Genomic DNA, 25107 nt, shown 5'->3' on the forward strand with positions numbered 1-25107 from the left:
AAAAGGTTATATTTGAAGCTATTGGAGAAATCTGGATATGGACTACCATTAGATCATACTGGGAATTACTATGAATTCTTAGTTGTGATATGATATGGTGGTTATGTTTTTAAAAATAAAAACCATTCTTATCTGTTAGAAAAAGTGAGTATTCATGGGTAAAATGGTATTATTTCTGGGATTCACTTCTAAAATACTTCACCAAAACACAAGAACCAGATTTTTAAAGTGTTAAGAGGGCAAGGGACAAGACGGGGAAGAAGCTGGGTGGGGAGTATGAGTGCTCCACTGTCATGTTTTCTGTGTATTTGTGTATTTTTAAAATTTCATATAAAAACCAAACAAGGGGCACCTGGGTGGCTCAGTGGATTAAAGGCTCTGCCTTCGGCTCAGGTCATGATCCCAGGGTCCTGGGAACAAGCCCCGAATTGGGCTCTTTGCTCAGCAGGGAGCCTGCTTCCCTTCCTCTGCCTCTCTGCCTACTTGTGATCTCTGTCAAATAAAGAAAGAAAATCTTTTTAAAAAATAAGTAAATAAATAAAAATAAAAACCAAACAAAGACAATCAAAGTTGTGCTAGTGAGCCAGAAATAAGTCAGTGTTACTGTTGGCTCCCCCAATGTTGGGTCCCCCAATAGTGGGTCCATGGTCAAAGGAGCAAAGGTCAAGCAAAGCTTTATTTCGCACCAAGCATCAAGAATCAAACCGACCGTCCAACAGCCCGGTCGGGAGCACCCCTTACAGAGAAGGCGACGACCTCCCGGCCTCACAGACTAACTTTTAGAGAGCAAAGACCTGGTGGGGCCTGGCCACACACAGGTGGCCAATGAGATGGTAACACACGGAGAAAGCTGCACAGTCATGCTGGGTCACACACGGGCGGCCAACTGAATTCCCATCCACCCCACAGTAGCTATCTGCACTAGCCTATCGCCTCAGTCACAACTGGAGCCCAAAATGCGGGGCCCACACTCCTTGGTAGCTACGGAGACAGGATGCGCGACTGGATGTCTCCACCTGGCCCGACTCTTCCCGAATCCGGGCTGTTATCTCCACCGGGCCTGACCCACCCTCGTATTTGGGCTTTGTTACCCGGGACTGGTTTCCCCGACTTGCTTCTAAGTAAGTTGGGGGGGTGTCAGTTCAAGTTCTACTGCACGAACACCAAAATGGCTGTTGAACCAGGGTGGGGCCTCTCTGGCTAAACAGGCCCTTACATTACCATCTTCTGAAATAGCCCAACTCTTCTTAAAACTAACACTTCATAATCAAAATTATTAAGTTGAATAGTTCAATACTGGCTTTGCAGCACTTCATACCGTTTTCTTTTTTTTTTTTTTTAAAGACTTTATTTACTTGACAGAGACCAGCAAAAGAAGAAACACAAGCAGGGGGAGCAGGAGAGGGAGAAGCAGGCTTCCAGTGGAGCAGGGAGCCCGATGTGAGGCTCGATGTCAGGACCCCGGGATCATGACCTGAGCCGAAGGCAGACGGTTAAGGACTGAGCCACCCAGGAGCCCCCATACACAGTTTTCAAAATAATGAAGTATTTCTATAAGAGTGACTTTAGGCCTGTTTATTCTGATTTTAAACTAATGTTCATTTGTTTGTATTTATGTTCAACTGGGGGAAAGGGGATTTCTAATTTGCTATTGTTTATTTATTTTTTTTTACTTCTGTAAAATATGTACAGGTATCCAAAGTCAAAGGTACTTAAGAGGTGTCCAGACCAACAGAACCCATCAATGGAGGGCAGTGCGGCGGAGAGCGGACCAAAGACACCACGTGTCCCGCAGGCTGGGAGGTGCCGGGCGCTCCAAGCTCTGCAACTCGGCACAACAGCGGAACCAAGGCCCTCCCAGAGCACCTGAGGCACACAGCAAAGACCCAGGTATTAACAACCAGAGCAAGGCTACACCAGACAGAGCAAAACCAAGACTGAGAGGACCAAAATGATCTTCCAGTCATCTATCTGCCAGAACAAAACTCGAGATCATAATCCAGATACCAATATATAAAAAAAGTTGTGCGACATACAACGCAGCAGAAATTTTAACTATGATTTTTTTTTCTTAATTAAAAAGCCGCTGTGGGTTTGTGGGCCCGCCTGGGTAGGTCCGTTAGTTAAGCATCTGACGGGCTCAGCTCATGATCTCAGGAGCCCCACATCGGGCTCCTTGCTCAGTGGGAGTGTGCTTCTGCCTCTCCCTCTAGTTGCTGCTCCCCCTTCTGCTAGTGCTCACTCTCTTTCTCTCTCATTCTCCATCAAATAAATAAATAAAATCTTAAAAACAGAAAAAGGCAGCCAGTGGGGAGGGGCACGTGTGTCTGTGGAGCCTCTAACTCCTGATCTTGACTCTGGCCGTGATCTCCGTGGGATCGAGCCCTGCACGGGGCTGCACGCTCCGCAAGGAGTCTGCTGGGCCCTCTGTCTCTCTGCCCCACCCTGTTCAGGCTCTCCTTCTCTCTTTCTCTCTTTAAAAAAAAAAAAAGCCGCTGGGGCGCCTGGCTGGCTGGTGGAGTGTGCTACCCTTGATCTCAGGTTGCGGGTTGGAGCCCAGGCCAGGTGCAGAGATTACTGAAAAAATCTCGGGGGGGGGGGGCCGCAGTCCGTTAAGAGGCTGACTTGTGGCTTTGGGTAAGGTCATGATCCCAGGGCGGTGAGATCGCGCCCCGTGCCCGGCTCCGCACTCAGGGCACGGTCTGCTGTGGACGCCCTCCCTCCAGCTCACACGCTCTCGGTCTCTTTCCAATAAGTGAATAAAATCTTTGAAAAATAAAATCTTTAGAAAAAAAAAATTTTTTTTTAAAGCAGCTATTAGAAACAGACAACAGGATGTCTCAAATGGTAGAATTAGCAGAAACAGACCTTAAGCAGCTACAATAAATATGTTCAAAGACTCAAAGGAAAAGACAGTGATAATGAGTGAAAAAAATGGAGTCGCAGAAACAGAGATGGGAAAAAAATGGACACCACGTAGAAAGACAAGTGACTATTCTAGAATGGGGATGAAATACCGGATACAAAGACATACACAGGAGAGACAGCTGAGAACTGGGAGACTGAAGACAATGTCAGTGAACCGAAGACAGAAACTACCCAATCTGACTGAAGAGGGAAAAAACGTTTGCTTTGTTTTGTTTTTTTAGAGAGGGGAGGGGGAGAAGAGAGGAAAAGAGAGAGAGAGAAGCACAGGGAGAGGGAGGATCTTTTTTTTTTTTTTTTAAAGATTTTATTTATTTATTTGACAGACAGAGATCACAAGCGGGCAGAGAGGCCAGCAGAGAGAGAGAGAGAGGAGGAAGCAAGCTCTCCGCGGAGCAGACAGCCCGATGTGGGGCTCGATCCCAGGACCCTGGGATCATGACCTGAGCCGAAGGCAGAGGCTTAACCCACTGAGCCACCCAGGCGCCCTGGGAGAGGGAGGATCTTAAGCAGGCTCACCCCCCCCGAAGAAAAGGACTTTTCAAAAAGAACAGAGCTGGGGCGCCTCGGTGGCTCAGGGGGTTAAGCATCAAGTCTGGACTCTACTTAGGTCATAATCTGGAGTCCGGAGCCTCAGAGGGCGTCCGCTTGGGATTTTGTCTCCACCCTCCCCTCCCCCACTCATGCTTCTGCTCTCTCTCTCACCATTTAAAAAAAAAAAACTAACAGAGCCAAGAAAGAAAGGAAGGAAGGAAGAAGGGAAGACCAGAGCATTGGTGACCCATGAGACCTTGTCATGGGTGGCGCCCACCATATCTGTAACTGAAATCACCGAGCAGTGGAGCGTAAGAACACATGAAGAAACCAAAACCAAATTTTTTCCAAAGTTTTTAAAAAAAAAACTCTCATAAGAAAAAACCTTACAAAAGTCTCACCCCATTCCTTCAACCTGTTTCCCTCCTTTCAATCTGGCTATTTTTATTATTTTTCTGATTTACTGCTTCGCTGCAAATATATACTTTTTTTCATATTCTTTCCAATATTTCTTGTACAAAACTACTATTCTGTATCTTGGTTTGTTTTCTTTTTTCTTTTTTTTTTTTTTTAAGATTTTATTTATTTATTTGAGAGAGAAAGACAGTGAGAGAGAGCACGAGCGAGGAGAAGGTCAGAGAGCGAAGCAGACTCCCCATGGAGCTGGGAGCCTGATGTGGGACTCGATCCCGGGACTCCAGGATCACGCCCTGGCCGAAGGCAGTCGTCCAACCAACTGAGCCACCCAGGCGTCCCTCTTGGTTGGTTTTCTAGTTTTTTTTTGTTTTTTTTTTTTTTTCATAAAACAATTCCTGGGGCACCTGGGTGGTTCAACAGACTCTTGATTTCAGCTTAAGTCATGACCTCAGGGTCCTGGGATTAAGCCCCATGTTGGACTCTGCCCTCAGGAGGAAGTTTGCTTGAGATTCACTCTCCCTCTCCCTCTTTGCTCACAAGCCACCCCCCCATAAATAAATCTTAAAAAAAAAAAAAGGCCTCTTCCTTGCTCTTTTTCTATTTTTTAAAGATTTTATTTATTTGAGGGAGAGAAGGGGGGGGAGGGCAGAGAGAGACAGAATCTCAAGCAGACTCCATGCTGAGCCAGAGCCTGATGCAGGGCTCGATCCCACAACCCCGCGATCATGACCTGAAGCAAAATCAAGAGCCGGACACTCAACTGACTGAGCCAACCAGGTGCCCCACCTTACTCCTTTCTTTAAGTGAACATTTTCACTCATTTTAAATATAGTATAAAGGAAAGCACACAAGTCAAAAATGAAGAGCTCCCTAAATTTTCGCAAAATAAACCTATTTGGGGACCCAGGTGGCTCAGTCAGTTAGGTGTCTGCCTTTGGCTTAGGTCACGATCCCAGGATCCTGGGACCAAGTCCCACATCAAGTTCCCCACACAGCAGGGAGCCTCCCTCTCCCTCTCCCCTCACCCCTGCTTGTGATCTCCCAATCTCTTTCTCGCAAATAAACAAATAAACTCTTTTTAAAATAATAATAATAGGGGCGCCTGGGTGGCTCAGTGGGTTAAGCCGCTGCCTTCGGCTCAGGTCATGATCTCAGGGTCCTGGGATCGAGTCCCACATCGGGCTCTCTGCTCATCAGGGAGCCTGCTTCCCTTCCTCTCTCTCTGCCTGCCTCTCTGCCTACTTGTGATCTCTGTCTGTCAAATAAATAAATAAAATCTTTTAAAAATAAATAAATAAATAGATAAATAAATAAATAAAATAATAGGGGTGCCTGGGTGGCTCAATGGGTTAAAGCCTCTGCCTTTGGCTCGGGTCAGATCTCAGGGTCCTGGGATGGAGCCCCGCATTAGGCTCTCCACTTGGTGGGGAGTCTGCTTCCTCCTCTCTCTCTGCCTGCTCTGCCTACTTATCTGTCAAGTAAACAAATAAATTAATAATAATAATAATAATAATAAACCCATTCATGCAGCCACACCATCCAGTTTAAGAAACTGGATTACCAGCACCCAGAAGTACCCCTCATGTCCCCAAAGGTGCCAACCACTGTCCTGACCTGAATCATATCACCCTAGATTCATGCCCCTAGTGATAAATGCACACCACTCCTTCATGCTGACTTACCCCTAGTGAGAGACATGTTGTTTGCAGTATTTTGTTTTTTTTTAAGATTTTATTTATTTGACAGACAGAGATCACAAGTAGGCAGAGGAGCAGGCAGAGAAAGAGAGAGAGAGAGGAGGAAGCAGGCTCCCCGCCGAGCAGAGAGCCCGATGCGGGGCTCGATCCCAGAACCCTGAGATCATGACCTGAGCCGAAGGCAGAGGCTTAACCCACTGAGCCATCCACATGCCCCTGCAGTGTTTTGCTATAACAAATAATTCTGCAATGAGCAGTCTTTTGCAAAATCATTTCCTATTTCTGCCAACATATCTTTAAGACTGATCCCTAGATGTGGGATTGCTGGGCCAAAGGGCAAATCCACACACAACCCTGCAAGATACAAACCCCTCCAGAGGCACCGCACCATTCTGCGTTTCTACTGGGAAGAGGGCAGTTTCAACACAGCTTTGCCTAAGAACATACAGTTAAAATTCTGGATTTCTGCCAATATGTAAAATGATCAACTGTCCCAGTCTGCTAAGAACCGAGAGATTTCCCAAAACAGAGGACTCTCAGTGTCGAAACCAGAGACGTCCGGGGCAAACCAGGACAGCTGGCCACTCTACCATTATGGTGGGAAGTGGTGTCTCCGTAGAGCTTCGATTAGTATTTTTATTACAATGAATAGTGAGCATCTATTCAGTTACATAAAGTCCATTTTTATTTATTTTCCATAATCTATTCCCATCCTTTCCCCATTTTTCTCTATCAGGTTATTTTCTTTTCTTTTTTTTTTTTTTAATTTTTTGTTTATTTATTTGACAGACACAGCAAGAGAGGGAACACAAGCAGGGGGAGTGGGAGGAGAAGCAGGGTTCCAACAGAGCAGGGAGCCCGATGTGGGACTCGATTCCAGGACTCTGGGATCATGACCTGAGCCGAATGCAGACTCTTTTTTTTTTTTAAAGATTGTATTTATTTATCTCACAGAGAGAGATCACAAGCAGACAGAGAGGCAGGCAGAGAGAGAGAGGGGGAAGCAGGCTCCCCGCTGAGCAGCGAACCCGACGCGGGACTTGATCCCAGGACCCCGAGAGACCACGACCCGAGCCGAAGGCAGTGGCCCAACCCACTGAGCCACCCAGGCACCCTGCAGACTCTTAATGACTGAGCCACCCAAGCGCCCCTATCAGGTTATTTTCTTTTTCTTCTCAGTTTCTATGACTTCTTTTATTATTATTATTTTTTTTTTTAGTAACTGCTACACCCAATGTGGGGCTCAAATTCACAATCCCGAGATCAAGAGTAGCAGTCTCCTCTGGCTGAGATAGCCAGGAGCCCCTCTATGAATTCTTTTTTTTTTTTTAAGTTTTTATTTAAATTCTAGTTAGTTAGCCTATGTGTGCTAGCTTCAGGTACACAGTTCTTTCAACTATTAGAGATAAAAGCTCTTGGGGCGGCTGGGTGGCTCAGTGGGTTAAAGCCTCTGCCTTCGGCTCAGGTCATGGTCTTGGGGTCCTGGGATCGAGCCCCGCATCGGGCTCTCTGCTTGGCGGGAAGCCCGCTTCCTCCCTCTCTCTCTGCCTGCCTCTCTGCCTACTTGTGATCTCTCTGTCTGTGTCAAATAAATAAATAAATAAATACTTTTTTTTTTTTTTTTTTTTTAAAAAGGCTCTTTGTTATGACAGAAATTCAACATCTTTTTTTAATGCCATTTGTCTTTTGACTTTGCTTATGGTGATTTCTGCACGGCACTAATGAATGAATCAACCTGACCAGTCTTCTTTCACTGTTCTAGGTTCTAAGTCATAGAGAAGTCTCACTCCTAAGGTAGAAAGAAGCGCGCCCTGGTCTTCTCTCGGCACTCATCCAGTTCACTTCTCACCCTGTAACCCCGGGTCTATTTGAAGTAATTATTCCATTATTTGTTCCGACGACACAGGAGTTAAAGAGAATAAGATAAAATGCCCTAAGGTCCACGATAAACAGGACGACAATCTACGTAAGAAACCGGTCTCCAGGAACAGCATAAGCGAGCACATGCCACCACTCTGTACTGCCAGATTTGGGGTTTGTTTTCTTTAAACATCTTCTATTCAGTTTGATATACTGTCTGCTGGGAAATAATAAGCCAAAGAGAAGCAGTTCTCCCATTTTCCAGCAGCTACTGGAGGAAGTCCTGTGAAGAAATGGAGGCAGAATGAAAACAATGTTTTAACACGTAAGCAGACATCACACACTAAGAATCAATCTATCCTATCGGAGAACTAAACCAAAATCTGAAGGAAGAAACTGCTATCTGGACAGACATCCCTAGAGTTTAATGACAAAAGGATAGTCAACACCGCCCAGGTCAAAGTGTCTTTTCACATCTTGAAAAAGAAAAGTTCTGAAATGAAATGTATATAAAACGGAAAGAGAATGTTTTCAAATTCAGGTCTCCTGGGACACCTGGGTGGCTCAGTGGGTTGAGCCGCTGCCTTCAGCTCAGGTCATGATCTCAGGGTCCTGGGATCGAGTCTCGCATCCGGCTCTCTGCTCAGCAGGGAGCCTGCTTCCCTTCCTCTCTCTCTCTCTGTCAGCCTCTCCGTCTACTTGTGATTTCTCTCTGTCAAATAAATAAATAAAATCTTTAAAAAAAAAAAAAAATTCAGGTCTCCTGTGGATAGTACATTAAAATCCATCAGATCACACCTGTTCCGTTTTTCTACCTAAAAAATTTGTACCTAGGGCGCCTGGGTGGCTCAGTGGGTTGAGCTGCTGCCTTCGGCTCAGGTCATGGTCCCGGGGTCCTGGGATCGAGTCCCACATGGGGCTCTCTGCTCAGCGGGGGCCCTGCTTCCCTCTCTCTCTCTCTGCCTGCCTCTCTGTCTACTTGTGATCTCTGTCAAAAAAAAAAAAAAAAAATTTGTACCTAAACCTAATCACCTTGTCAATCTCTTCACTGAAAATGTGAGAGAAATAACAAGTTAAATAATATAAAAAGAGCAACTAATGAAATCCAGAATGTGGGAGCTTACGGGACAAATAACCAAATTTCTCCAACCAACCAACAACACAGGAAGGGCAGTCAGCCCTAAGAACAAAGGATTTAAGAGACATTCAATAAAGTGAAACACTTTAACTTCGATTCAAACCAAGCAACTACAGAAGGTACGTTTTTAGGCTGAGCATAGATCAGAGATCAGCAGGCACGTAAAATGCGTGATTTCACAATTTCTACAATTTGCTTTTAAATATACCAGGAAAAAAAAAAAAAAAGATTAGGAGGAGTACAGAGAGGCAAAACAAGATGGGCAAATGTCACAACTACTGAAACTATAGGAGTCAAGGGCAGGGCTGCCCCAGGATGGGCCACTTTGTCATAAAGATTATTCTGAGTTAAAAAGCCATCAAAACCCAGCAAATCCAGGAAAAGCTCTTTACCTCCCCCTCAACTGCCTAAAAAGAATTTAGGGAGTGCCTCCAAGAAGAATCCTCTCACCATAGATGACTACATCATACTACGAAGGAGGTAAGCCAGATGGGGAGAAGTCTAGCAAGGCCTGTCTGACCCAAGTCCTCTCTGCATCCCTGAGTGGCAGCAAACATTTGTTTATTGAACCTTTGCTCTTCTTCACCTTCCCGTGAATTGCATTCCTTCGGAGTCCCAGACCCCCACCCCTCACCTTAGTTCAGAATGAGAATATATACTATTTTGCCTGTCTTTGGAATTTCCATATCTGTTTGGATTCCCCATACATACAAAATTAAATTACATTTTCTCCTGTTTTTTTTTTTTAAAAGATTTTATTTTATTTATTTGACAGAGAGAGATCACAAGCAGGCAGAGAGGCAGGCAGAGAGAGAGAGAGGAGGAAGCAGGCTCCCCGCCGAGCAGAGAGCCTGATACGGGACTCGATCCCAGGACCCTGAGATCATGACCTGAGCCGAAGGCAGTGGCTTAACCCACTGAGCCACCCAGGCGCCCCCATTTTCTCCTGTTAATCTGTCTCACGACAATTTGATTCTTAGTTGGGCTGGACCTTGATTGGGACAGGACATTCTTGCTCCCAGACAAAGCTGAGTAATGGGCACCTAGAGATTTGTTGCATGATCATCTTTACCTGTGCCTATGGGTAGGTGTGTAATTACCCATCAGAAAACTCACACCTAGGGGCACCTGGGTTGCTCAGTGGTTAAGCCGCTGCCTTCGGCTCGGGTCATGATCCCAGGGTCCTGGGATCGAGCCCCACATCGGGCTCTCTGCTCAGCAGGGAGCCTGCTTCTCCCTCTCTCTCTGCCTGCCTCTCTGCCTCCTTATGATCTCTGTCTGTCAAATAAATAAATAAAATCTTTAAAAAAAAGAAAAGAAAACTCACACCTAGAGTCTTTGTCTCATTCGAAGCGTCTCAGGGGACCTTAAAAGGAGAACACCAAATCGAAGAGAAGACGACTACTGCCCTGGCTACACAGACCAGTCTCTGTCAAATGTCCAAAGGTAGGACTTACCCCGGATGTGGGAGGCCACGTTCCTCCCGCTTAAGATGGAGAATGTCCAACCAGTCCCTGGAAACAGGGGTGTTTTGAAGGCTGTCTGGGACAAGTCACCCAGACTGCGTGGGGTTCCTCGGTGAATCAATCCTAGGGAGGATTTTCATAGACCATCCCCAGGAAATAATGAGACAGTAGAAGTGTCAGACAGCAGAGGAACGGGAGAGATGTGACTTCATGACAACAGGTAGTCAGGCTGTCTAATATTAAACTGACAGGAACACACAGTACAGTTGACCTTAGCCAGAAGGCCAAGAAGCAATCAGGTTGTCTAGCAGCAGATGACTCAGCGAGCCTGGCTTGGCCGCCTAATGGAACCCCCACAATAGTGCAAAGGCTAACTAACAGCTGAGCTTCAGAGTCTGACCTTCTAAGAATGATATCCTCTTCTCCCTGAGCCAGGTAGAGGGCCGCGGGCATCTATCCTCAGTCACATCCGCAGCCTTGAAAAGGAAGGAGCAGCGGACACCTGCCAGGACCTGGGGGACCCCCGAGGACACGGTGCTGAGTGAAACCAGCCAGACACAGGACAAATCCTGTCTGGACCCACTTCTAGGAGGCACCCACAGTGGTCAGACCCGGGGACAGAGTGGACAGTGGGGCCGAGGAGGGGGCTGCGGGGGGAGAGTGTGTGATAGGGACAGTTTCAGTTTGGGGAGACAGAAAAGTTCTGGATAGAGGCAGGGGTGACGAGGGCACAGCCAGGTGAATGTGCTTAGTGCCTCTGAAGTGCACACTTAAAAATTATTAAAATAGTAAATTTTGGGGCGCCTGGGGGCTCAGTGGGTTAAGCCTCTGCCTTTGGCTCAGGTCATGATCTCAGGGTCCTGGGATGGAGCCCCACGTCGGGCTCTCTTCTCAGCGGGGAGCCTGCTTCCTCCTCTCTCTCTCTGCCTGCCTCTCTGGCTGCTTGTGATCTCTGTCAAATAAATAAATAAAATCTTCAAAAAAAAAAAAAAAAAAAAAAGAAGGAAGGAAGGAAGGAAGCTCTACTCAGGCATCTACTCAGATAACAGCCTGACTTACACTTCCAGACCAAGAGCCGTCTTACGGCGGCAACAGGGAAGGGCCCAGTCTCCAGATTTCCAGTTCTTCAGCCATGTCCTAGCCAAGGGCTGTGGTGCAAAGGGCCGCAGGGTGAGAAGGTGTTAAGGGGAAGGAAGCAGCCGGCCAGAGACCACAGCAGGTGAGGCAAGGCCTGCAGCAGGAGCGGATCCACGGCAGCCACCTACACCCCTGCAGGAACACAGGGCCAGGGGACACATCTGCCAGAAAGGCAAGAAACCCAAATTCTCTTAAATCTCCAAATCTTCAAATGTTAACTCATTTAAATTTTTTTATTTTTATTTTTTAAAATATTTTATTTATTTATTTGATAGAGATCACAAGTAGGCAGAGAGGCAGGCGGGGGGGTGGGGAGGCTTCCTGCTGAGCAGAGAGCCCGATATGGGACTTGATCCCAGGACCCCGGGATCATGACCTGAGTTGAAGACAGAGGCTTAACCCACTGAGCCACCCATGGGCCCCCTAATTTAAATTTTTTTTTTAAGGATTTATTTATTTATTTATTTGACAGAGAGAGATCACAAGCAGGCAGAGAGAGGAAGAAGCAGGCTCCCTGCTGAGCAGAGAGCCCAATGCAGGGCTTGATCCCAGGACCCCGAGATCATGACCTGAGCTGAAGGCAGAGGCTTTAACCCCCTGAGCCACCCAGGCGCCCCCTAATTTAAATTTTTAATCCCATGTGCGCCAAGACTATGAAGAGTAAGGGATCTTCAGCTGACGGTGTCTCTGCTGGAGAGGTGGCCTGCCTCTGTGTCCCCGCTGGCCCCAGCCTGGGAGCTGCGAGGCTGCGATGGGACCCACACGGACAGAGAGTATCCAGCTCATATCTGGCCTTTCGTGAGAACTCAACAACGGCCCTGCCCCGGCAGCAGCAGCTTAGGCGGCCACACAACCCTGGGGCTTCCAACTTCCAGCTTCTCCCTGCCACTGATGGAGCTCAGCAGGTGTCCCACCAAAGTCTCAGAAAGGGCCTCCATACGGAGCCTCACCAGACACCTTGAACAAGAGCTTTGTCTGGCCCAAGCAGGTTCTCCCCTTCTCCTGGGTTTCTCAAGAGCTCCCTCCTAGCTGTTGAGTGTGAGGAAGAGAAGACTCAGAGCAAAAGCTGAACACCTCTCTGCTCGCTGCTAGTGATCGCGGCTGCTCCGCCAGGTGAAGGGCAGGGCCCGCTGGCGCTGTCAGCACGGACCCTCCTCTTCACTCCTGGAGACACACACGGAGCCCCAGTCCCAGAGCCCATCAGCACGACAGACCTGAGCATGGGGGTGGGGGAGGCTCTCTGGCGTGAAATCCAGCTTCCATCACGGACTAGCCTACAACCCTGGGCATGGGCCCCGTGTGTGTGTGCGTGTGCAAGTGAAAACGTGACTCAGCGACAAGGAGCTGTCATGACTGCCCCCACCGGGTCTAGAACAGTGGCCAACACCAGATGCCCGGGGAGAAAAGGAGGCGACGACAGATCCTCCTCCACTCCCAGTAAGCGTCCAATACCTCGTGTAACGGACCGCGCACCGTACTCAAGGGGAAGGACGGCGGGGCTGTCAGGGTCTCGGCTGTCCACCCCGTGATCGCGGGCTGACTGGGAACTGTGGCCGCGGCCCAGCAGCACGAGGGATCGTACCACAGATCGCCAGCACGGAAAAGATCCAGATTCGAAATGCCAAGTACAGTTTCGGCAGAACGCGGAGCGCTCTCGCACCCCTGTAAAGCTCAAAAATCAAACGCTGAACCGTTGTTAACCTGGGGCCGCCTCCACAGAGAGCCAGAGACATACCACGGCAAGGCCCGGCCGTGCCTCTGCCCCACGACAAATGACACCAGACAGTGCCCGCACCGCATCTGTTCTCGTCCCCATACTCCTGGGAGAACCAGGAGGCGGGCAGGGCGTACCCCGGGCCGGGGCCCCCGGAAGGACGGAGAAGTGGGCACACGTGTGTACCAGGTGTGCGAACCTGGGATCACGCCCAACAAGCGCCGCGCAGAAGCCAGCGCGGCAGCCCGAGCGGAGCCCAAACCAGAGCACAAGACAGGGAAGCCAAGGGAGCGGGACTGCGGGGGCCCCTGCCAGGGGAGAGGGAAGCAGCAGGGGCTGCCGGCAGCAGGCAGTGGCCCGCCGGGCCCAGCCCGCACGGCGAGCAGCGGAGGCCTCGAGCGTTTCAGGACCAGCCACGGCCGCGGCCACAGGTTAAGGAGTGTCCGCTCCGAGCTGGACGCCCGGCTGGCTGACAGCAGAGTCCATATTCCCAATCTCCGGGTGACACGGAGTCAAGTCAAGACAGACAGAAAAGGAGGCATCAGAGGCGCTACAGAAAGGGTTATGAAGATGCAGGGAGAGGACACGAAGGTCCTCACCAGGACTGAGCCAAGAAAGGGACAGAGGAGGGTTTCACAGGCTTGAGGGAAACGACACCCTGAGGAGGGAAGCACACGTCTTCGGCAGGGAGCAGTCGGCGGGTTTCTCCTCGGGGAGCCGAGCCCGCTGGGACCAGCAGTGCCACCGCCGCTAACCGCGCACGGGAAAGGCCGGCTCTGTCGTGCCTGAGTTCCGTCTCAGGGACAGAAGGGGGCCTTCGGGGCTGCCAGGTGGCAGGGACATGTGCAGCCGGCGTCATGCTAGTGCCAACAGCAGCCCGCAGAGAGGACACCGGCATCTTCTGCTCGGCCCCAAATGGAGAGGGCGCGACGCGCAGCCCCGCGGCGGGGAGCCCGGCCTCCGGCAGACCTTGCAGCCCTCTGCCCAGACCACGTCCTGCCTTCGGGCCTGAGGACAGAGCCACCGGTTCCCTGTGCCCTGGGGCGTCCTTACTGCCGGGGACAAAAATGCTACCTCCCAGGGCGGACAGCAGTGCTGCCCGGGGCAGAGTTCAGTGCGCGGGAGCCGGGACACGGACGGGGCCATGTGCGGTAGCCACGGTTACGAGTGGAGGAAGCGACTGCGTCCTCGGCCCCGCGTCCGGCGGCCTGGCCCGCAGTCAGCCTCTCCACTGACCGCGCCAAAGCACGGTGGTTAAGCCCCGGGTGTCGGCGTCCGCAGCCACACAGCAGACGACAACGGCGCGGATCTGGCGGGGCAGCGCGAACAGCGAGCAGGACCGCGTGCGCAGCGCCGGGTTGCGGGGGGCGGCTGGGTCGCACCTGCCGCGGCCGCCGTCGCCGTCGGCAGCGTGGCCGCAGCTGAGGCCGCTCCCGTGAGGAAACCGGGCGGGGGCGCCACTCACTTCCCAGTTTAAAGACTTGATCTCTTTACTTGGGAGAGACAGAGGGCAGGGGCAGTGGGGGCGCGGACTCCCCCTGAGCAGGCAGCCCGGGATACCCGCGCACCCACACTGCCGTGGCCAACGTGGTGGCCCAGCAGACAGGGAGAGCGCTCACATCACACACACCAGATCGCCACAACGTCCCTTAAACAGCATCGTTTTGTCTGTCCGTAAAGCTGAAGAAACGACAAGCACAAAGCAGGAGCTGCGAGGAAAAAGAGCCAAGCCAAGACGCCCGCCGCTGTCCGGTCCTGGCAGGAGAGAACCCAGAGGTTCAGTTCAGCCAAATGAGAAAGGTTTTCCATTAAAACCTAGTCAGGCCACACCTCAGAAGAATGAAAACCACGTTCCAGAATCCAAAGGCTAGGTCTGAAAACTTAGGGCCAAAACAAAAGACCCAGCCTACAGGCTACATGCTTCTGTAGGATCCAGATGATCTCCCCAAACTGCACCAGTCTGCCTGCACAGAACTCAACACTCTCTACAGGAAAATACCCGAATCGCAGTCTCTAGAATGTCCCAGCCATAATGTTCATCATGTAATTAAAAATTACTAGACATACACGGCAGAAAACTGTCAAATGACCATATGTTCAAACTGGCAGATGAGAACTATAAAAACAGCAATTATAAATAAATTAAAAGGGCGCCTGGGTGGCTCAGTGGGTTAAGCCGCTGCCTTCGGCTCAGGTCATGATCTCAGGGTCCTGGGATCGAGTCCCGCATCGGGCTCTCTGCTCAGCAGGGAGCCTGCTTCCTCCTCTCTCTCTCTCTGCCTGCCTCTCTGCCTACTTGTGATCTCTCTCTGTCAAATAAATAAATAAAATCTTTAAAAAAAAAAAAATTTAAAAAAAAATAAAATAAAAAAAATAAAAAATAAATACATTAAAAGATTTGGGGAAAACATCAGAAGGAATGAAGAAGAAATGAGTATTACCAGAGAAATGCAAACCTGATCAAAAAAAAGAAGTTCTGGGGCGCCTGGGTGGCTCAGTGGGTTAAGCCGCTGCCTTCGGCTCAGGTCATGATCTCAGGGTCCTGGGATTGAGTCCCGCATCGGGCTCTCTGCCCAGCCAGGAGCCTGCTTCCCTCTCTCTCTCTGCCTGCCTCTCCTACTACTTGTGATTTCTCTCTGTCAAATAAATAAATAAAATCTTTAAAAAAAAAAAAAAAAAAGAAGTTCTAGGACTGAAAAATACAGTATCTGAAATTAAAATGTTACTGAATGGGGTGCCGGGGTGGCTCAGTAGGTTAAAGCCTCTGCCTTTAGCTCAGCCCCGCATCGGGGTCTCAGCTCAGCAGGGACACTGCTTCCCCTTCTCTCTCTGCTGCCTCTCTGCCTACTTGTGATCTCTGTCAAATAAATAAATAAAATCTTTTTAAATAATTAATTAATTAAAATAAAATAAATGTTACTGGATGGAATAAACCACACAATGAACACCAAAAAGAAAACAATGACTGTGAAGACAGAATAGAAAACATACAAATGTAAACACAGAAAAAGGAATATAAAAGGACAAAATATTCAAACCTATGGGACGACATCAGTCTAAAATAATTATCACTGGGGTCCCAAGGGGAGAGGAGAAAGAATATGAGGCAGAAGAAATATTTGAGGGCGCCTGGGTGGCTCAGTGGGTTAAGCCGCTGCCTTCGGCTCAGGTCATGATCTCGGGGTCCTGGGATCGAGTCCCGCATCGGGCTCCCTGCTCAGCAGGGAGCCTGCTTCCTCCTCTCTCTCTCTGCCTGCCTCTCTGCCTATTTGTGATCTCTCTCTGTCAAATAAATAAATAAATAATATTTTAAAAAAAAAAGAAGAAATATTTGAGAGACAACAGCCAGAAAGTTTCTAATTTGACTAAATATACCAACACACAGATCCAAGGAACTGAGTAAATACCTAAAAAGAAAAATACAAAAGCACACCTAGAACATTATAGTCAAAATGAAAGAGGAAAAATCCTAATAAAAAGCAAGTGTTTATAATAATAAGCAGGGACACCTGAGTGGCTCCGTCCGTCAGGTGGCCGGCTCTTCATTCTGGCTCAGGTCATGATTTCAGGGTCATGGGGCAGAGCCCAACATGGGCTCCACACCCAGTGGGAGGGAGGGAGTCGGCTTGACATTCTCTCCCTCTCACCCTGCCCCCCACACCCCACGCACGCACATGCACACTCTTTCTCTAAAAATAAATAAATAATCTTTAAAAATATTTATTAAAATACTTCAAACACAATAGGAAAAAAGGTTAAGAAGGATAGCAGACTTCTCATAAGAAACAACAGATGCTAAGACACAACAGCACAAATTCTTCAAAGTGCCGACAAATAGAAAGCTATCCACCCAGAATTCTATATTCAGCAAAAATATCCTTCAAAACCAAAGAATAAAGACCTTCTCAACTTCACTACAGAGAACAGACCGGGCCACCAGAAGGGAGGCGGGTGGGTGGACGGGGGAAAACAGAGGATGAGGACTGAAGTACACTCACCATGACGAAATCAAGTAACACAAAATGATACAAAAACAAAGCGCTTTCCAGACAAAAGCTGAGGGGCTCCGTCCCCAGCACACTCACAGCGTAAGAGACGCTGAAGGAAGGAAAATTAGCCCATATAGAAAACTGATCTTCAAAAAGGACAGAACAACATCCCGACTCATCTAAAGGGCTGGTATTACCAAAACCAATGACTTCCCGTGAAAAGAAAGTCATAGCTCTCTTGTGAATACGCATAAAGAAAACCTCAACAAAATACCAGCAAACCAAATCCAGCCACATAGAAAAGCATTACACACCACACCAAGGGAACTTATCCTAAGACTGAAAAGTTACTTTAACACATGAAAATCAATTAATACAACACACCGTACTAACAGGATAAAGGACAGAAATCAAATCATCTCAACAGACGCAGAAACGCCATTTCACAAAATCCAACACCCTTTCATAATTAAAAAAGGAAAGACATTCCACAAAATAGGACTAGAAAGCAACACCCTCAACCACTGAAGGCCCACTACCAGCACTTCCATTCAACACTGTATTAGAGGTTCCAGCCAGTACAATAAAGCAAGAAAAAGAAATAAAAAGCATTAGAACTGGAAGAAAATAAACTGTCTTCCTTCAAAGGAATGAAGGAATTATCCTTCATATCCTAAATAATCCTGTATATGATTATACAGGAAGAAAAATCTGAAGGAATATATAAAGCCAGTATGAAAACTGAGAAATGAATTGAGCGATGTTGCAGGATACGTAAACCAGCAAATAATTTTATTAACAGCAAATAACTTTAAAAAGTAGAAAATTGGGGGGGGGGGGCGGTGACTGGATGACTAAGCCAGTCGGTTGAATGTCTGTCTGCCTTCGGCTCAGGTCATGATCACAGGTCCTGGGATTGAGCCCCGTGTCGGGCTCCCTGCTCAGCATGAAGTCTGCTTCTCCCTCTCCCTTTGCCCCTCCCTCTCCCATACTCTGTTTCTCTCTCAAATAAGTAAAAAAAAAAATTTTTAAGTAAAAAATAGAAAATGGGGCACCTGGCTGGCTCAGTCAGTGGAGCTTGTGACTCTTGATCTCAGAACTGTAGATCTGAGCCCCACGCTGGGTGCAGAGATTACCTTCAAATAAACAAAATATTCTAAGTAAATGTTTTAAATAACCAAAAATATCAAATACCTACAAATACACTGAATGAAAAAAGTGTATCTGTAAAATACTGCTGAGAAAAATGCAAGGAGATTTAAATAAAAGGAAATAGACCATCTAGGGCGCCTGGGTGGCTCAGTGGGTTAAGCCGCTGCCTTCGGCTCAGGTCATGATCTCAGGGTCCTGGGATCGAGTCCCGCATCGGGCTCTCTGCTCAGCAGGGAGCCTGCTTCCTCCTCTCTCTCTCTGCCTGCCTCTCTGCCTACTTGTGATCTCTCTCTGTCAAATAAATAAATAAAATCTTTAAAAAAAAAAAAATAGACCATCTGTACAAATCAGGAGACTATGTTAATACTTCAATTCTAACACTGATGTACAGAATCAATGTAATCCCAACCAAACTTCTAACAAAAACTTCTGTACATATTGAAGAGCTTCTTCTAAAGCCGGCAATCCAATTTTGTTGAAGAATAAAGGTGGAGGACTTACACTACCTCATCTCAAGACTTATTATTAAACTACAGTAATTAAGACAGTGTGATGTTGGCATAGGATAGAAAAATACACCAACAAAACGTAACAAAAAGCCCAGAAATAAGCCCGCACACGTATGTTTAATTTATAACAAAGGCTCCCCAAAAAAGCTCGGATGATTTTATAAACCACATGGGGGGTGAGGGAATTACCCTGATTTCAGCTCACATTAAAAAATAATGAGGGGCACCTGGGTGTGTCAGCGGGTTAAGCCTCTGCCTTCGGCTCAGATCATGATCTCAGGGTCCTGGGATCGAGCCCCGCATCGGGCTCTCTGCTCACCGGGGAGCCTGCTTCCCCCCTCTCTCTCTGCCTACTTGTGATCTCTGTCTGTCAAATAAATAAATTTGAAAAAAAAAATAATAATCAGAGGTGCCTGGGTGGCTCAATCATTAAGCATCTGCCTTTGGCTCAGATCACAATCCCAGGGTGCTGGGATCGAGCCCCGCATCGGGCTCCCCGCTCAGTGGGAAGCCTGCTTCTCTTTCTCCCACTCCCCTCTGCCTGGATTTCCTCTCTCACTGTCTGTCAAATAAATAAAATCTTTAATAATAAATTTTAAAAATATATATATTGACCAGTTTTTTTACTTCACCCAACTTAAAATTTTTTGTTATCAAAAGACACCATAGGGACGCCTGGGTGGCGCAGTTGGTTAAACGACTGCCTTCGGCTCAGGGCGTGATCCTGGAGTCCCGGGATCGAGTCCCACATCGGGCTCCCAGCTCCATGGGGAGTCTGCTTCGCTCTCTGACCTTCTCCTCGCTCATGCTCTCTCTCACTGTCTCTCTCTCTCAAATAAATAAATAAAATCTTTAAAAAAAAAACAAAAAAAAGACACCATTAAGAGGACGCCTGGGTGGGGTGCTTGGGTGGCTCAGTGGGTTAAACCCTCTGTCTTCGGCTCAGGTCACAATCCCAGGGTTCTGGGATCGAACCCCGCATCGGGCTCCCTGCTCAGCGGGGAGCCTGCTCCCCCTCCACCCCCTCCCCGCTGTTTCCCTCTCTGCCTACTTGTGATCTCTGTCAAATAAACAAATAAAATCTCTAAAGAAAAAAAAAAACAAAAACCCAGAGTAGAGATACCTGGCTGGTTCAGTCAGTCAGCACATGACCCTTGATCTCGGGATCACAAATTTAAGCCCCATGTTGTATGCAGAGATTACTTTTTTTTTTTTTAAAGATTTTATTTATTTCTTTGACAGAGAAAGATCGCAAGCAGGCAGAGCGGCAGGCAGAGAGAGAGGGGGAAACAGAGAGCCTGCTGAGCAGAAAGTCCAATGTGGGGCTCAACTCCAGGACCCTGGGATCATGACCTAAGCTGAAGGCAGAGGCTCAACCCACTGAGCCCCCACGTACCCCGTAAGCAGAGATTACTTTCTAAGAAGTAAATAAAATCAGGACAGCTGGGCAGCTCATTTGGTTAAGTGTCTGCCTCTGGCTTAGGTCTGATTCCACAGTCCTGGGATCAAGCCCCACATCAGGCTCTCTGCTCAGCAGGGAGACTGCTTCGCCCTCTGCCCCCAACCCCCAACTCATATTTGCGTTCTCTCCGAAACAAATAGAATCTTGGGGGAAAAAAAAAAGTAAATAAAATTAAAAAGAAAAATAGGCAAACCATAAAATATTTAAAAATGTACTCCTTACACAGAAAAACATACACACACAAAATCATAAAGGATTCGTTATCAGCACATACATATTTTAACTCCTAAATGAACAATAAACAATCTGGGGCATCTGGGTGGCTGTCTGTTGGCCCTTGGCACTCCTGGGTTTCAACTTGGGTCTCAGGGTCACAGGATCAGCCCGCAAAGGACTCTGCAGTCAGAACAAGTCTGCTTAAGGCTCTCTCACTCCCTCTCCCTCTGCTCCTACCCCCACAACTAGAGCATGCTCTCTAAATAAATAAAAATCTTTAAAAAACAATCCAATCAAGGGTGGATTAAAAACCTGACACTTCACAAGAAAAATATAAGGGGCCAATGAGCATATAAAAAGTTGTCCACCAAGGGGCACCTGGGTAGCTCAGCAGTTAAACATCTGCCTCTTGATTTCTGCTCAGGTCAGCTCAGGTCATGATCTTGAGGTCATGAGATCGAGCCCCATGTCAGGCTCAGGCCCAGCTCGGAGTCTGATTGGCCCTCTCCCTCCTTCTCTGCCCGTCCCTCCAATGAACTTGGGAGCATGCACACGTTCTCTTACTCTCTGAAATAAAATAAAATCTTAAAAAAGCGTTCACCAAAAATAAAACAAACAGTTGTTCACCGTCATTCATCAGAAAAATGCAAATTAAACCACAATGAGATATCACTATCACCGGAAATAACTAAAATTAAAAAGACTGACGATACCAAGTGCTGGTGTGGATATGGAAAAACTGGAACTCCCATACATTACTGGTGGGAATGTAAAGTGGTACCAGTTTGGAAAATGGTTTGGCAGTTTCTAAAAAAGTTAAACATATATTTATACTATGAACCAGCAATTCCACTCCTAAATATTTACCCCAAAGAAATAGCAAATATCCACAAACTTGCATAAGAATCTTGACTTTAGTCGTAATATCCAAAAAAGTGACAGCAACCCAAATACCAATACGAAAAGAAAAATATATTTTCATGCAAATTACTACTACTCAAAAAGCAAAAACATACAGATACAAGCATTTTTTTTTTAAAGATTTTGTTTCTTGGGGTGCCTGGGTGGCTCAGTGGGTTAACGCCTCTGCCTTCGGCTCAGGTCATGATCCCAGGGTCCTGGGATCAAGCCCCGCATCGGGCTCTCTGCTCAGCGGAGAGCCTGCTTCCTCCTCTCTCTCTCTCTGCCGGCCTCTCTGCCTACTTGTAATCTCTGTCAAATTAAATAAATAATATCTTAAAAAAAAAAAAAGATTTTGTTTATTTATTTGAGAGACCATACCAGCAGGGCTCGAAGGGCAAAGGGAGAGTAATAAACAGATTACCCACTAAGGGGGAAACCTGACGTGGGGCTCGATCCCAGGATCCCGAGACCTTGACCTGAGCTGAAGGGAGATGCGTAACCAACTGAGCCACCAGATACAAGCATTGACATCAATAAACCTCAAGGGGCACCTGACAGCTCAGTCAGTGGAGTGTGGAGCTCTTCATCGCAGACTCAATCTCTGCTGGACACAGAGATTACTTAAAAACTAGGCAAGCAAGTAAATAAATATATAAATAAATAAATCTCAAAAGCATTACACTGGGCAAAAGACAAGACACAAAAGAGCATCCACTTCATGATTTCATTTACAGGAAGTCCAAGGACCTGCAAAATCAATCTGTAATGACAGAATCAGAACAATGGTTGCCTGATTTGGAAGTTGGTTGCAGTAACTCAAGGGACACAAGGAAACTTTTAGGAATGACAGAAATGTTCTATATCTTGACATGAGTGATGGAGACAGGGGTGTATATACATCTGTCAAAATTCAGCAAACAGGGGCGCCTGGGTGGCTCAGTGGGTTGAGCCTCTGCCTTCAGCTCAGGTCATGATCTCAGAGTCCTGGGATCGAGTCCCACATCGGGCTCTCTGCTCAGCGGGGAGCCTGCTTCTCCCTCTCTCTCTGCCTGTCTCTCTGCCTACTTGTGATCTTTCTCTGTCAAATAAATAAATAAATAAAATCTTTAAAAAAATTCAGCAAACATATTTAAGATCTGCACATTTCACTGGGTGTAAAATATTCTTCAATAATTTTTAGTGGAGTATTTTTTTTAAGATTTTATTTATTTGAGAGAGAGCAGAAAGAGAGAGCACAGGCCGTGGGGGCAGGCAGAGGGAGAAGGAGAAGCAGACCCCTGCTGAGCAGGAAGCCCAACTCAGGGCTCAATCCCAAAACCTGGGATCATGACCTCAGCAGAAGGCAGATGCTTAACTGACTGAGCCATCCAGGAACCTTATATTAATTTTAAAGAAATGAAAAGCTAAAAAAATAAAGAAATAAAAGACATCCTGTGTTAAGATATTGCTGTACCCAGATTTGACAGGATTTCCAAAAAGTCAATGGCTGAGGATGCTTAGGAATGCAGTGCATGGGGTGCCTGGGTGGCTCAGTGGGTTAAGCCGCTGCCTTCGGCTCAGGTCATGATCTCAGGGTCCTGGGATCGAGCCCCGCATCCGGCTCTCTGCTTGGCGGGGAACCTGCTTCCCTTCCTGTCTCTCTGCCTGCCTCTCTGCCTACTTGGGATCTCTGTCTATCAAATAAATAAATAAAATCTTTTTAAAAATAAATAAATAAATAAAATCTTTTTTTAAATAAATAAATAAATAAACAAATCTTTTAAAAACAAATTGCGGTGCAAATGAGACTGACTTCAGGACGCCTGCTTTGGAATCGGCCGACTTTCACTCCAGAGCTCTGACTTCCCGCGCAGGAGGAACCCACAGGGGGCGAGAGTGAAAGGCACAGGCTCTGCTAGAGTCTGACCAGCCCAGCTGAGCCCGGGTCTCCCTTCGATTTACTGTGATCTTGGACACTTTCCTTAACTTGTGCCTCAGTGTCTTCACATAAATAGGAATAGGAACACCGGCAGTAACTGTGTCATTAAGTGGTTTTAACCCACTGAGCCAACCAGGCGCCCCCCCCTTTTAAAAGACTTATTTATTTATTTATTTGACAGGCAGATCACAAGTAAGCAGTCATTAAGTTGTTTTAAGAAATGTTTAGGAGGGGCGCCTGGGTGGCTCAGTGGGTTAAAGCCTCTGCCTTCAGCTCAGGTCATGATCCCAGGGTTCTGGGATCGAGCCCCACATCAGGCTCTCTGCTCAGGGGGGAGCCTGCTTCCTCCTCTCTCTCTGCCTGCCTCTCTGCCTACTTATGATCTCTGCCTGTCAAATAAATAAATAAAATCTTTAAAAAAAAAAAAAAAAAAGAAATGTTTAGGAGATGGACAGAAGGGGCAGGGAAAAGTGTAAATGCTTACTGGTTTAGATGTCAAAATACAAAATTTAGGGGCACCTGGGTGGCTCAGGGGGTTAAAGCCTCTGCCTTCAGCTCAGGTCATGATCCCAGGGTCCTGGGATCGAGCCCCGCATCTGGCTCTTTGCTCGGCAGGGAGCCTGCTTCCTCCTCTCTCTCTCTGCCTGCCTCTCTGCCTAGTTGTGATCTCTGTCAAATAAAATAAATAAAATCTTTCCAAAAAAAAAAAAAAAATACAAAATTTAGATCTGCTTTTCACTCTCTGGTTCATGGAAAATTCTGCACAAGTCATGAACCCCCTTTCGTCAAAATGTCTGTTGCATCTCACAAGGATATAAGCATAGAAAAAGGTAAAGCACTTTGTTTAAAAAAAGAATTCAATAAGATGATGTATGTGATGCGCTTTAAAAAGGGCCTGCGCTGCTCCTTCTAAATAAAGCTTTATTGGAACACACACATGTGTACACAGAAATGCTTGGTACATAATCAGATACCATTCTAATGCAAAAATTTAAAACAGGGTTTTGAAAGTTAGCCTTTTCCTTAACTGAAAGGAAAAGGAAGGGGAGGAGCTTTAGTCAGCCCTCTGAGATGTAGATCCGGAGTCAATCATCTCTTGGCTGCACACCTGTTTTCTCATCTGTAAAATGGGTGGTAACAGTTCCCACACCCCCGAGGTCCTCCGAGGATTACGAAATTCATACAAAGCATCCCGAGCTGCCGCACACAGTGAGTGGCCAGATGCTGCGCTGTGCCCTCACCAAGACTTGACACACTACCCCGTGCTGAGGTCCTGTTTACCAGCACCCTGAGCTCTCCCAGGGGCTTCAGATTCTTCTGCCCAGACGGCTTCCTGCTTGACCCTTGGAAGTGTCAGACGTCTCCCGCCACTCCAAGCCAAAGGAAAACCTCACTTTCCAACCCAGAATGACACCCTGCTTCCCCAGCTCAGTAAACGGAGCCACAGTGCACCCATCTGTGCCACCAAGCAGCCTAGACAGCACCCTGCGCCCTCCCCAGCCGCCGCAGGGGCCACCACTCTGCCCGCACACATCTGAGCGGACGGGTCTGAGCACCCCAGCACCACACCCAACACCCCACCTCTCCTCCCTCCGCTGCAAGGCCAAGAGCCCACCCTGGCCACACGCTCGGATCATCTGGGCTCCTGGAGAAGCTCCACCACCAGGCCATGGCACGTGCGGCCCTCCCGGCCTGGCAGGCCCTGCCCGCCCCCCCAGCTCTTCTCACGGCTCCGGAGCCTGGCTCACAGGGGCCAGAAAGGCCCAAATGCAGGAGGAACTAGAAAGCAGGGAACGTGGGGAAGAGGTAAGAGCTGAGTGCCGGGGAGGCCACAGGAGCAGGTGACAGCAGGCTGAGAAGGCCACAGGGACAAGGCCGGTGGGCAGAGCGACAGGGGGCAGGGCTGCAGGGAGAGGCAGGGACCGCTGGGGAGTGACAGAGCGGGGGAGCTGGGGTGACAGCGGCAGGCTCAGAGCAGGCTCAGTAGCAAGGGGGTGGACGACGCCAACAGGCTGCCAGGGCACCAAGCGGCAGGCTGGGGGTGCGGGAGGCGACCCCGACAGGTCAGGG

General features: G+C 47.9%; 1 protein-coding gene across 11 annotated transcripts in view; it reads right to left on the bottom strand.

Moving 5' to 3' along the window:
- The window catches only part of PPP6R2 (protein phosphatase 6 regulatory subunit 2), an 85446-nt gene that overhangs the window by 59605 nt on the left and 734 nt on the right, over nt 1-25107 (bottom strand). The window contains exon 1 of one of the 11 annotated variants that reach the window (XM_044229007.1): nt 10029-10279. The exons of 9 other annotated variants lie outside the window; for them this stretch is intronic. The gene's annotated coding sequence lies outside the window, so the exon portion shown is untranslated. Of the gene's footprint in view, nt 1-352; nt 374-10028; nt 10280-25107 lie in introns of those variants that run through there. One more of the 11 variants, XM_044229008.1, reaches the window with a different exon arrangement.

Source organism: Neovison vison, chromosome 12 (assembly GCF_020171115.1).
Source record: "Neovison vison isolate M4711 chromosome 12, ASM_NN_V1, whole genome shotgun sequence".
Taxonomy (NCBI): domain Eukaryota; kingdom Metazoa; phylum Chordata; class Mammalia; order Carnivora; family Mustelidae; genus Neogale; species Neogale vison.